The following is a 13,996-nucleotide window of genomic DNA, read 5'->3' on the forward strand; positions in this document are numbered from 1 at the left end:
ATTCTTTATGATACCACAATGGTGAATATATGACATTTTGCATTTGTCAAAATCCATAAAATGTACAACACAAAGAATGAATTCTTATGTAAACTACAGTCTTCAGTTAACAATAATTCATCAATATTGGTTCATTAATTATAACAAAGGTACCATACTAAAACAAGAGGTAAATAATAAAAGAAACTGTGTAAATAATAGGGGAAACTGTGTGCAGCAAAGAGGATATATGAGAGCTCTGGCATTTCTGTAGTTTTTCTATAAACCTAAAACTGCTCTAAAAAGTAAAGCCTATTAAAAAATTTTTTTAATCTCTGAACAAACAGTTCTGCTCTAATGTTGAAAATCTCAAAGCAAAAGTAGAGTATATTTTACCAAACAAAGTGGTATCTATATGTAATTTTACAAGGCTGTCTTTCAGTAAATACCCCTAAGCTGTTTTCTCAGACTCCAAGTAAACAAGCCAAGTTTGGTCTATAGCTTGTGATTCATCCTGGCCTATTTTCTACAAAACAGAAAAATATTCCCCATCAGTTCCTTCACTAAATTACTTCTGTATGTCTCATTCTCCAGAGCCTTCTACATCAGATATTTTAAAGCCCTTTCTTATCTGACATTTATTCTTTTAGTATTATTGTTGTTGTTGTTGCTATTGTTTTATATCATCCCTCTACTTTCCTTCAACAATATCAAGCTCATATTCTCTTAGTCCCAGGATTTTCTTGTACATCTCGACCTCTCACAGAGATTCCCTGAGTTTCATGCCTCATTATCTTCTTTACAATCTTTCTATCCTATCTTCCATAAATCACTCCTATTTTTCAAATCCTTTCCTGAACTCTTCCTCTATTTCAAGATTTCTCTAAAAGAGTCAGTCATCAAGAAAGTCTCAGAGAACTGACTTGGGTTAACACATGACTAATAAATTTTAAAAATGTAGGAAAAGTAAAGTACAGTAAGATTAAGTGATTCTTGGCTGAAGATCAGAGTGAATAAACTTTGAAGTTGAAATTAGACTATGTCTTCTGCATTTCAATCTAATTCTCTTCCACTGGACAACATTATCATCTTAAAGAAGGAGAAGCATCTAATGCATTTGCTCTCCCACCACTCAGCAGAGAGGAGAAAGATGGATATCAAGAAATGCTTAAGGGCTTCCCTGGCGGCGCAGTGGTTGAGAGTCCGTCTGCCGATGCAGGGTACACGGGTTCGTGCCCCGGTCCGGGAAGATCCCACATGCCGCGGAGCGGCTGGGCCCATGAGCCATGGCTGCTGAGCCTGCACGTCCAGAGTCTATGCTCTGCAACGGGAGAGGCCACAACAGTGAGAGGCCCACGTACCGCAAAAAAAAAAAAAGAAAGAAAGAAATGCTTAAATAATACTTATATATTATCACCACTAGTATCCAGGAGCCAAAACTAAACCTTCTTGTCTGGTGCTACATATCTTAAATATAAATTAAATTAATACAGTAGTCCCTCCTCATCTGTAGGGGATAATTTCCAAGGTCCCCAGTGGATGCCTGAAACCACAGATACCGCCAAATCCTATATACACTATGTTTATTCCTACACATACAAACCTATGGTAAAGTTTAATTTATAAATTAAGCATAGTAAGGGATTAACAATGATAACTAATAATAAAACAGAACAATTATAACAATATACTGTTCACAGTGTAAGTTATGGGAATGTGGTCTCTCAAAATATCTTACAGTACAAATTTAATGCCTTTTCCAACTTAACTAAGCACTCATCGTGCACTATGTCCATAACTTTTGCAGTTTAAGGTGTGACAGCAAAACTAACATGAATTTCTTTTCTTTCTTCACAATTTCACGGAGAGAAGATTTGTTCTTACCATAGATCTTAGCAACCACAGCATACGGTTTTTTTCTTTCCTTATTAAGTTTAGGACTTCAGGAAGCCCTTTACATCTTCTCTTTGGCATATCTGAATTTCCAGCATCACTACTCTTGCACTTTGGGACCATTATTAAGTAAAATAAGGGTTACTTGAACACAATCACTGCAATACTGTGACAGTCGATCTGATAACTGAGATGACTACTAAGTGACTAAACGGTGGGATACACTGGATAAAGGGATGATTCACATCCCAGGAGAGATGGAGCAGGGCACAGGATTTCATTGCACTACTCAGAATGGCACGCAGTTTAAGACATGTGAATTATTTATTTTTGGAATTTTTTATTTAACATTTTCAGACCGCAGTTGACCTCGAGTAAGTGAAACCATGGAGAGTGAAACCATGGACAAGAGGGGACTACTGTAGATGGTTTTAAAAGATAACCAAGAATGTGGGGTAGGCTAATTTGGAGGTTGTTTATTTATATCTACTACTATTATTACTTATTTACTATTACTATTACAAGAGGCAGGAGAACATCACTATTCAGATATAATTCAGTAACAATTCCCCCAAAAAAGCAATCCTTCTGAAAAACACTGGCATCTAAAACTGTGAAGGACAGGTACATTCATGTTGTAATTCATGAATACAGGAAGTTCAGGCCATCTCACACCTGTTAGAATGGCTACTATCAAAAAGACAACAAGTAACAAGTGTTGGTGAGGATGTGGAGCAAAGGGAACTCTTGTGCACTGCTGGTGGGAATGTGACTTGATGCAGCCACTATGGAAAACAATATGGAGGTTCCTCAAAAAATTAAAAATAGAACTATCATATGATCCAGCAATTCCACTCTGGATTTTTATCCAAAGGAAACAAAATCACCGTCTCAAAAAGATATCCACATCACAGTGTCCATAGCAGCATTATTCACAATAGCACAGATACAGAAATAACCTAAATGTCCATCCATGGATGAATGGATAAAGAAAATGTGACATATATTCTGTCATAAAAAAAAAGGAAATCCTGCTATTTGAAACAACATGGATGGACCTTGAGGGCATTATGCTAAGTAAAATGTCAGACAGAGAAAGATAAATGTGCATGAAATCACTCATATGTGGAATCTAAAAAACATATAGATATAGATATCATAGATACAGAAAACAGATTCTTGGTTGCCAGAGGCAAGGAGTAGGGAGGTGGGCAAAATGGGTGAAGGCATTCAAATGGCACAAACATCCAATAATAAGATAAATAAGCCCTGGGGCTGTAATGTACAGCATGGTGACTATAGTTAATAGTACTATATTGTATAATTGAAAGTGGCTAAGGAAGGAGATCTTAAAAGTTCTCATTATAAGAAAAAAATGTTCAACTATGTGTGGTAATGGATGTTAACTAAACTTATTGTAGTAATCATTTCACAGTGTACACACATATCAAATTATCATGTTGTACACCTAAAACAATATTATTTGTCAATTTTATCTCAATTTTTAAAATAAATAAACAGCAAAACAACAGCTCTAAATCCTTTTATTTAAAAAAAGAAAGTTCAAGAATACTACTTGGGCCAAGCAAAGATGGCCAGAGTGTTCTGAGACCACCTGATAACCTTCTTATCATAAGGATCACTACTGGGCTTCATTGGACTGCTGAAATGAAATACATGTAGAGATCTGTTGCACTTTGATCAATTTAAAGTTAAGATTTGGTACAGATGCAGCCCAACTCTTCTACCATGTAAAGACAGTTTTTTGTTGTTGTTGTTGTTGTTTTTGCTGTTCGCAGGCCTCTCACTGTTGTGTCCTCTCCCGTTGCGGAGCACAGGCTCCGGACGCACAGGCTCAGCGGCCATGGCTCACGGGCCCAGCCGCTCCACGGCATGTGGGATCTTCCCGGACCGGGGCACGAACCCGTGTCCCCTGCATCGGCAGGCGGACTCTCAACCACTGCGCCACCAGGGAAGCCCTAAAGACCCTTTTTAAATAGCAGAGGCAGTTACAAACTTCCTCATTGATCTGTCAGCCACAAAACAAAGTTTTTCTGCCAACTAAATTAACAAGGAGACTGTGGTTTTAGCCCCATTAATACCAAGGTATGTCCAACCAATGCATCCCCAATATCAAATGTCAAACACTTTCTGTGGCATAATGCAGTGCAAAATACATCTTAAAGTTAAAAAAAAATTCTTAAAGTTCTACCATATTGAGCATTGTTTCCATAAAAATATCTCAACCATTATTGAATCATAATTTCTGTTACTGTGGTAGACATTATTCCTTCACATGTTCATCACCTGATCAAATCTGATCATTTACTTATACGACTCTTTCAATAACTTTCATGACTCCTTTTACCTACAAGATATGGTCCAGTCATCTTGCAAAGGTCTTTCAGCAGCTGACCTTGCTCTACCTTTCTAGCCAAATCGAAGGGACCTGTTCTCTAAATTGTATTGCCCTTTCATGCCCCCATGTTAACACATCCCCTTCCCTTTATGGAGGTCTTCACTTCACTTTTGCCCACCTCATGACCCATCACTAGAGACCAGAGGCAAATGTCACACACCCCCACTTCCTCAAGAAGACTTCATCATTCCTCCTTCATGTTGCCATATTACAAGGTACCCATGAGCTGTTTTTGTATGGTTATTACATGCCTGTCTTTCCTAGTAGATCATAAACTTTAGGTGGCAGTAACACCTTCTTATTCATATGTTTTTCCCCAGCATCTGACCTAAATAAATTACATAGATAATTTTTAAATGAAAGAAAAAAGTTAAATTTTATTTCATTTTAGTAAGATTCTTTTTCAAAAGATACTTTCTAGTTTCTATCATTCTTTAGGACAACAGATTTTTGCCATGTCAGAACAAATGAAGTGATATCGGAAATGAGCTCAGCAAAACTTTTAAAATAACTTTTATTTCATTTCTGGTAATATATAAATTCACTATAGAAATCTGAGAAAATACACAACAGTACAAAAAAGAAAAAGAAATAATTACTAATCCTATAACTCAAAAGACAGACATTTTACATGTTAGTGTATTTCCTTCTAGTATTTTGTAGTTTGTTTGCAAGATTGGGATTATATTCTACAAGCATTTTAGAAGTCTGGGTGTTTATATTCTATCACTCTTATATAAGAGTTTTCCATATTATTAACAAAATTTTTAAGATAATTTACCAAATTCATAGAAATACTGTAACTTATTTAGTTTTTCCCTATATTGGATATGTATACTCTTTCGTATTTTTTTACTATTTTAAATAACACTGGGAGAAATACTTTTATACTCAAATCATAGTGAGCACTTATATTGTCTTAGAATAGAACTATGTCCTTAGAAGTTGAATTACTAGCTATGAACATTTTTAAGGCCCTTAAATTATTAATTTGATTTCCAAAATCTTTGTCCCAATTTATATTCCTAGTAACAGCAGAGAAATCTGCTTATCCCACTACCTTTTCACCACATAGAATATTATCATGGTTGTTTTTAATCTGTGCTAATTTGTTGGGTGAAACTAGTAAAATTTTTATTGTTTTAATTTGCATTTCATTGATGACTAATGAGGATGAATAATTTTCATTTCTATTAGCTATTTGTACTTCCTGTCTGCATATTTGCATTCATTTCCTTCACTCTAATTTCAACTGGGTCTTGATGTTTTGCTTGATGTGTATGTGCTCTTTGTAAATTAAGGGTATTAATCTTTTATCATATCACAACAAATATTTTTCTCAATATGCCATCTACTTTTTCATTTTGTTTATCATATTTTGATAACCTAAATGGGGAAAGAGCCATAATTCATCATTTATTTGGGAAGAGGTCACCAACTCAAGAATCTGATGAAGTCTCTCATTAGAAAAATGAACATATGCACACACATCTGCAAACAATTTTAAAGGGCTTATGGATCACTGGAATTCCATTTATAGACTCTTTTAATTACAGTATTCGTTCATTACTCTTTCATCTGGTCTTAACCACCTTACAGACCCTCCAGGGTGATATAAACTCACTGAAACCTCTTACCAATTTTGCTGTGTGAAAAGAATGTAGAATTCATTGTGTGTACTTTGTCTTGGGGAAAGGCAGTGTGCAATGGTAGGAAGAAACTGTCTTAGGGGTCAGAAAACCTGAGCTTTCATCCTAATTCTGTCACTAGCTAAATGAGCTGGGAAAAGCTACTTAATCTTTGTCTCCAGATCTTCATCCATAAAGTATGCACATATACGTGTGTTCGTTCATGTGTGTGTCTGTAAGGTGTAGTGGGGAGAATTACTCTATAAAGTCTTTTTTAATTCTAAAAAGAACATATATTTTATACCAAAATGTTCTATTATACAACACTTTTATTCTGAAGTCACTAAAAGAAACATAAACTCCAAACATCACAGCTGTGACTATTCAGCACTCCTTAGTTACAAGTAGTTATACTACCATTTAATGGTACCATTAAAAATGCATTGTCACCATAGTAACTGCAACATTACAAGACACCAGATCTCTCCCTGAAATTCTCATGCTGAGCAGCATACATCGTCTTATGTAATAGTTGCTTCCACATTTTATTTTTTTAACTGAGAACACATAGTTTTCCCTTCTTCCTCAATTTATTTGTAACCATGAAAACCTATCAAGAATCTGCTTTTTAAAAAATTTTATAATACTTGGAAATATATAGTACCAGTTGTCAACTGTGCCACTGTCTTGTATATTGGGAAACAAAAATGTTTCCACTCTAGGCAAAATTCTGATGTAATTCTCCTCCCACCACCCTTCATCTCTTTATCCCTATTTTTCCTCTCTGTTGGCCCTTTGCCTTTTGGCTCTGTTTTTTAATTCCCCCACTCCTGATACTCTGTCATTTGCACATCCTATATCCTATTTCTCCCTAGGTGGTCACTAAGAACCAAAACATTAGTAGATACTGATTTGAGAAATGAACTCACAAGGTTATCTGCATTTTAAGAGAGGAATCTTGAAGGCTATGAATCTTTCAAGACTCAAAGAAGGAAAGCTTTAATAGTCCTGGGTCAGTCATTTGGAATAGAGCAGCCAGACTGATGCCCTTTCAACCAACCCTAGACAAACTACCTTCTATGCCATCTAATTTTGAGGTCCCTCTTTTTTCCATGAAAAAAATGTTTCTTGAGTACCTACCCAGTGCTCTCCTAGGCACACCCAGCCAATGAGACAGATAAGTGCATATCAAATATTTCTATCTAGTTCAAGGGGAGAAAGAAAACCAAAAAGTAAACAAAAAACATAAATTCAGGTCCAAAACAGCTTTCCAAGTAAAGGAATCCACTGATGCCAAGTCCTGAGATAGGGAAGAATTCTACATGTTTTTGGAAGAGGAAAAGGCCAGTGGGTCTGGAGCACAATGTATGAAGAGGAAATTGGTTCAGGATGAGGTCAGAGAGAAAAGTACAGGCCAGTTCCTATAAGATCCTAGAGACAGTAATGAAGAGTCTGGATGTTATTCTAAATCTAATGGGAAGTCAATGGAAGACTTCAAAGGGGGAATAAAATTACCTGAATTACATTTTTAAAAGATCACTCCTGGCTTCTACATAGAGAATAAACGGAGCAGGAGACAAGGGAAGAAAGGAGACAAATTTGAGGAAATTTCAATAGTCAAAGTCAGGTACATTGGTGGTAGTAATTGCCAACAAGGGCAACAGCATGGGTGTCAGAAGCTTCTTTTCAATTAAAATGAAAAGCCTTTGACTAGGATGTTAGGAAGTTTCATTCACTTTCACATCTCCCCAAATGCCATCATGACCTCTATTATCTAGTCCAGATTCTGATGGACAAGTGAAAACAATACAATCAAACCTCTTCTATTCCAGGACTCTGTGTCCAGCTCTGATTTGGTCAAATGCTTAAGTGAAGCACATATCACAGTCTCTCACAACATTTAATAACCAAAAGTAAAAGCGATAAACACGACTTACACAAAACAGAACAGAGTCAGAACCCAGGCAGACACCAGCATTCTCACCTCCCAATGTGTACTTCTGTCCACTAGCCCATACCTCCAGTGATTCCAAATATGTTCCATTATCTTAATACATAGTCCAAAAATCCTTATCTGTGCAGCAGCCATCCAAAAAGAATGCAACAAATAAGTGATGGAAATAATTAAGTAGTTAATTAACCTTCAGATGTCAGGAGAAACTTTAGCAGAGGTTTGCCATTATCTTATTTAGAAAACTGAATCTATTCCACATTAGTGTCTATGTTATGTGCTACTTTTATGTAGAATCATAGAACGGCAGGTTGTTAGAGCTGCAAAGAAACCTTAGAGTTTATCTTAATACAACCCCTGATTGTATAAATCAGTAAATTTAAATAATTTTGCCGAGATCACAATGCATACCAGAATCAGGTGCTAAACAATAACACCGGTGGTACCTTCCCTCACAAGTCTGTATTCAGTCCACTTATTTTATCCCTTTCCCAAAACCCTATCCTATCTCATGCCCTCACTTCCCTGCTTTATTAGCTTATATTCCACGGGCACAGCTATAACCACTCCCTTCCACGTATGCTCAATTATCTTGACCCTCACACACTGTCATATTCTAAGCCCCAAGCATGATTAAATCCACCTTTTAGCTACTCCACACTTGTACCTCAGCATCTGAAAATGTCTGGAGAAAAGCGCAGCTGACAGTTCTCAGTTAAGTGTAGAAACACTAACCTCAAGGGGCTTCTGGTGTTTCCCTGTGATCCTAGTGAATTTCCATAGTCAATTTCCCTCCCACTCTGCAAATCACACCTTCTCCTTTAGCCTCAAACTCTGTGACTCCCTACCACCTTCATATCTTCACAAGAAGAAAACTGAAGCAACACAAGAGAACGCTGAAGCACTCCCCACCAAAACTGCCCTCTTGTCTTCAGGTGTACCCATGTATCCTGCCTTCCCTTCTGTTCTGGAGGGTGAACGTTCCCATGCATCTAGTTCCTTACTTCTTTCCTACTCCAGAACATCGCTTTTGCAATTGTCTATCTCTGCCTTGATTCATCCATGTTCCCTTTCTACTGGAGATACATGTGCATTTGTCCATGATTCTGCAATTTAGGCTGGGTTCAGTCACTCATGTGGCTGCAGTCACCTGGCAGGTCACCTAAAGCTGAGGTCTAGCATGACCAAACTCCCCTGTCTAGTAGTTAGCTCAGACAGTTGACCAGGGTGTCTCAGTTCTCTTCCACATGGCCTTTCCAGCAGGATGGCTCCAATTTCTAGTAAAACGGTGGAGCATTCAAAGAGGGAGTGAGCAGAATCTGCAAGACATCTTAAGACCTTGCTGAGAAGTCACACATCACTATCACTGCATTGTGGTGCCCAAAGCAAGCTACAAAGCCAGTCCAGATTAAGAGAGGAGAAGAGACTGCATCTCTTGTTAGGAGGGGCTGCAGATAATTTACGGCCATATTTTAATCCAACACAATCAAGGTAACTGAGGAACTATCAATGTCTCACTTGTTGAAAGCAAAAAGAAGCCTCCTTAAACACTATCCCGACATCTTCAAATGTTCTTATTAAACTTTCAGAGAGAGAATTATGTCCCAGGCTGGAGCTATGTTAATCATCTTCTCCCAGAACTCCCCTTCTCAGTAACATTGGAAATAACTTCATAAAATTGTTGTTTCTTCCTTCCAGGATGTTTAACATCCTGCCCTCTCAGACACACCCCCATTTTACAGCAAAGTGGTTGCCAAGAACAGTTGGGGGAAGTAGAGAAATGTGAGAGTGAGGGAGGGATTGCTATGTATAGTATATGCATTTATTTTGAGTTAAAAAACAAGTCATTTCAAACACTTCACTCAATTAAATCATAAAATATTAGGAGATGGTAGAATTTCAAAAGGTCTTCAATGGAAAAAACTGAATATTTAGATTGTATCAGTCAACTTGGGAAGTAAATGATAGATTCTGATGATAGGTGTATATAAGTTTGCGTGGAATATTGGGTGGAAAAAGAAGAGTAATAGATATACATTAGCTATTTAGAATAAAATGTGCTGATACTGGGCCTTGAAAATTACCATAGGGAGCTTAGTTAATGAGGAGAACAATCTAAAAACATTGTGTTTGTCCTAATATGGAGAAAATTGTATTCTCTTAGCAGTCGATACAAAAATTCCTTTGTAGGGAGAGCATCACCTTTATTAAGAAGAAGCCGCTTTGCAATAGAAACAAATTGGCTGGGCTTTGGTTTCTTGAGGAAGAGAGAAGGCAGTTAGCATTAAAAAAGAGAGAGAGACAAATGTTTTGCTTGAGTGAGTGGAAGAGAGGAAAACCCAAGGTTGCCCAATGCTGATAGTGGAGGGGAGTCTAGAGAAAGACACTGGGTTCAAGGGAAGGAGAGACTCTGGGGCAATAAAATGCTGGAGGGAGATATTTTACGGGAAATGTTGAGTGTAACAACCCCCTCTCCCCAAAAAACAGCAAAATCTACCAAAATCCATAAAATGCTGCATGTGCCTGAATTTTCTTCCTTTACAGACTCTTTAGGTTGCAAGTGGGAAGAAAAATCCTCATCCTAACTAGTTTAGGCAAGGGGGGAGGGGTGGGAGAAAGGGTATGGGGCTGGAACCAGGGACTGGAGCACATTAACTCTCTCCATCTCTCATCTCGCCATCTCTGGATGCCAGCCTCAGCCCGTCTCCTTGCCAGCGTGAGGGACTATGAGTCTCAGCTGCTCCAAGCCCCACATCCCACAGCTTCACCACTCCACTGAGGCCAGAGGCGCTCCTATCACGGGCCCAGCATGGGTCCAATGTCCACCCCTAGACCATCACTGTGGCCAAAAAGATCACAGATCACAGCTTCCATTGCATGACAGTGGAGGTGCTGGTCCAAAAAAGGGGAGGAGTTTTGACACACAAAACAGTAAACGTCTAGTCCAGTCTTTACGTGGAAAATACTGAAGGGTCTAGGTCTACATGCCAGGTGGTTCACGAGTGAGAAATAGTCACCAACATTTGGTGCTACAAAGCCAAATACTGAATTACTTTTAGTGTGAGAAACAGTTTAAACCATATACTAATCATTTTTTCTTTAGTCATCAAGTAGAATATTGTGTCATTTCTGCTTTCTGTTTTTTCAAGAAGAGGCCCTTAGCAGGTGGCAACAGACTAGGGTTAGGATATGCTAAACACAGTAAATCAAAAGACAATTTCTCACATTAACTTTTTTCTAGTCCCATCAGGCCTTAATATATAAACGCATACATATATTTCTGTGATATCATTCATACACACAAGTGTTCAAAGGAAATATTAAAGAAAATTTTAATTACACATACATGAAATACAAAAGGGCAGGAACCTTGTATCTGTTATGCAACTAAAGCAAATTGGAACTGAAATATAGCTGTTTTGCCTATTAGCAAATTTCTCTCATGTATGGTATGAAATCAAACCCTTTAGGTTTTATCTAAGTTACTGTCTCCAAGTCTTTCTTGCTTATTTTGAGCTTAAAATAGAAAGCAGTAATACTTTGGGGCAGCTAAATATGAAAAGGAAGCAAAACCACTCAATATCCATCTTTAGATGGTGAGCTTTATATGTAACAATAACTGTCACGTTATAAAGGTAACTGTCCATCTTCTCGCTATACATGCTACATACCTCAGGGTGTTCACTTCTGTCAGGAAGCAGCTTCACTACCACAAACCATATTTTCCAGTAAGGGAAGAAAGAGTCAGCTATGACTTCTGGGTAGTTCGTGACCATAAAGATCTCATTGCTTAGAATAGGAAGCACAGGGACACTGCTGGGATTTTCATTGCTGGTAAATTACCAGGAAGGAGAGAAAGCATGCAGCTACTTTCTTATATACTCTCCTTATCAAAAAAGGCCTTCTTTTCCATGCCTTGTTAGATGTCTGTGCAGGAGGATAACACAGGAGACCAAAGAGGAAATAAGCTTACTGCAGAGAACGAGAGACTGTTTAGATATGTTTTGAGCTGGAGTAATCACACCCAGGCTCATCTTTTCTTATCCTTTTCAAGCAGATGATTGCTTCAGATAAGCCTGCCACTCTTTTCACACCAGGTGATCAGGTAGTAGTTGTCCAGAGTTGATTTTAACAGAAAGTGTACTGCCTAAAATAGAGTCCCATCAGCAGTTAAAGGAGCTTTGTACCCTAGTCACTTGTATTCTACTTGTTATAAAAAAAAAAACAAAAAAACAAAAACTCACATTGCTGATCCAAGCAAAACTACATGGCACACGAGGTAGAAATAGGCCTAAGCAGAGTCCTCCCTGGAGGGGGCTACATACCTATTCTGCCCACCTGGATAAATGCAAATGTCAGTAAGAGGAATTGACCCAATTCAGGTATTTCTCCTGAATAATCTCAAAAGGCTTAGGAGTTTCTGTTTGATTATTTGTTGGTTGGCTAGTTGATCAGTTTGTTGGCTCAGCATCTTAAAAATACAAGTATAAGCAATGTTGACTGAACATACCTATTGGAATGTATTATAAAGAATACAGGGAAGATTCAAGATGGCAGAGGAGTAGGTGGATGTGGAGTTCATCTCTCTCCATGGATGCATCAGGAATATACCTATAGATGCAAAAATTCTCAGAGAACACTAGCTGAAAACTAGCAGAAGACCTTGGACACCGGAAAGGACTATAAAGATCCCTGCATAACTGGGTAGGACTGAAAAAAGAAGGGAGAAGGAGGAGGAGAGGAAGCAGGAAGGGACCTGAACCCTGGGGCGAAGGAGCTGAAGCAGAGGAGAGATTCCCGAATTCAGGGAAACCCTCTCTCCGATGGGGAAACCCCCTCTCCTATGGGGAAATGGATTGGGACAGAAGGGAAGCATTTGAGGCTGTCAGAAGAGGGTGAAGCCACCAATCTGTGGCAGACAGGACAAAGTGAGAAATACACAGATGTACCACAGCCTGTACCACAGGCTCTGTACCACAGGCTCTGTGGCTCTGTACCACAGCCCTACAAGCCCCGGACTGGACGTGTGTTCACAGGACACTATATAATGACCAAGAGATCAATCCAAGAAGAAGATATAACAACTGTAAATATCTATGCACCCAATATAGGAGCACCTCAATACATAAGGCAAATGCTAAAGCCATAAAATGGGAAACCGACAGTAATACAATCATACTAGGGGACTTTAACACCCCACTTTCACCAATGGACAGATCATCCAATGTGAAAATGAATAAGGAAACACAAGCTTTAAATGACACATTAAACAAGATGGATTTAATTGATATTTATAGGACATTCCATCCAAAAACAACAGAATACACTTTCTTCTCAAGTTTTCATGGAACATTCTCCAGGATAGATCATATCTTGGATCACAAATCAAGCCCTTGTAAATTTTAAAAAATTGAAATTGTATGAAGTATCTTTTCCAACCACAATACTATGAGACTAGATATCAATTACAGGGAAAAAATGTAAAAAATACAAACACATGGAGACTAAACAATACACTACTAAATAACCAAGAGATCACTGAAAAATCAAAGAGGAAATCAACAAAACCTAGAAAAAAATGACAATGAAAACACGATGACCCAAAACCTATGGGATGCAGCAAAGCAGTTCTAAGAGGGATGTTTATAGCAATACAATCCTACCTCAAGATACAAGAAACATCTCAAACAACCTAACCTCACACCTAAAGCAATTAAAGAAAGAAGAACAAAAAAAAACCCAAAGTTAGCAGAAGGAAAGAAATCATAAAGATCAGATCACAAATAAATGAAAAAGAAATGAAGGAAACAATAGCAAAGATCAATAAAACTGAAAGCTAGTTCTTTGAGAAGATAAAGAAAATTGATAAATCATTAGCCAGAGTCATCAAGAAAAAAAGGGAAAAGACTCAAATCAACAGAATTAGAAATGAAAAAGGAGAAGTAACAACTGACACTGCAGATATACAAAGAATCTTGAGAGACTACTACAAGCAACCATATGCCAATAAAATGGACAACCTGGAAGAAATGGACAAATTCTTAGAAAAGCACAACCTTCCAAGACTGTACCAGGAAGAAGAAGAAAACATGAACAGACCAATCACAAGCACTGAAATTGAAACTG

The 13,996-nt window shown here is 37.9% G+C and overlaps 1 protein-coding gene across 18 annotated transcripts in view; it reads right to left on the reverse strand.

The window, feature by feature from the left end:
* METTL4 (methyltransferase 4, N6-adenosine) overlaps positions 1-13,996 on the reverse strand; it is a 527,313-nt gene that overhangs the window by 428,984 nt on the left and 84,333 nt on the right. The gene's annotated exons all lie outside the window — the stretch shown is intronic.

Source organism: Stenella coeruleoalba (genome assembly GCF_951394435.1).
Source record: "Stenella coeruleoalba genome assembly, chromosome: 14".
Taxonomy (NCBI): Eukaryota; Metazoa; Chordata; class Mammalia; order Artiodactyla; family Delphinidae; genus Stenella; species Stenella coeruleoalba.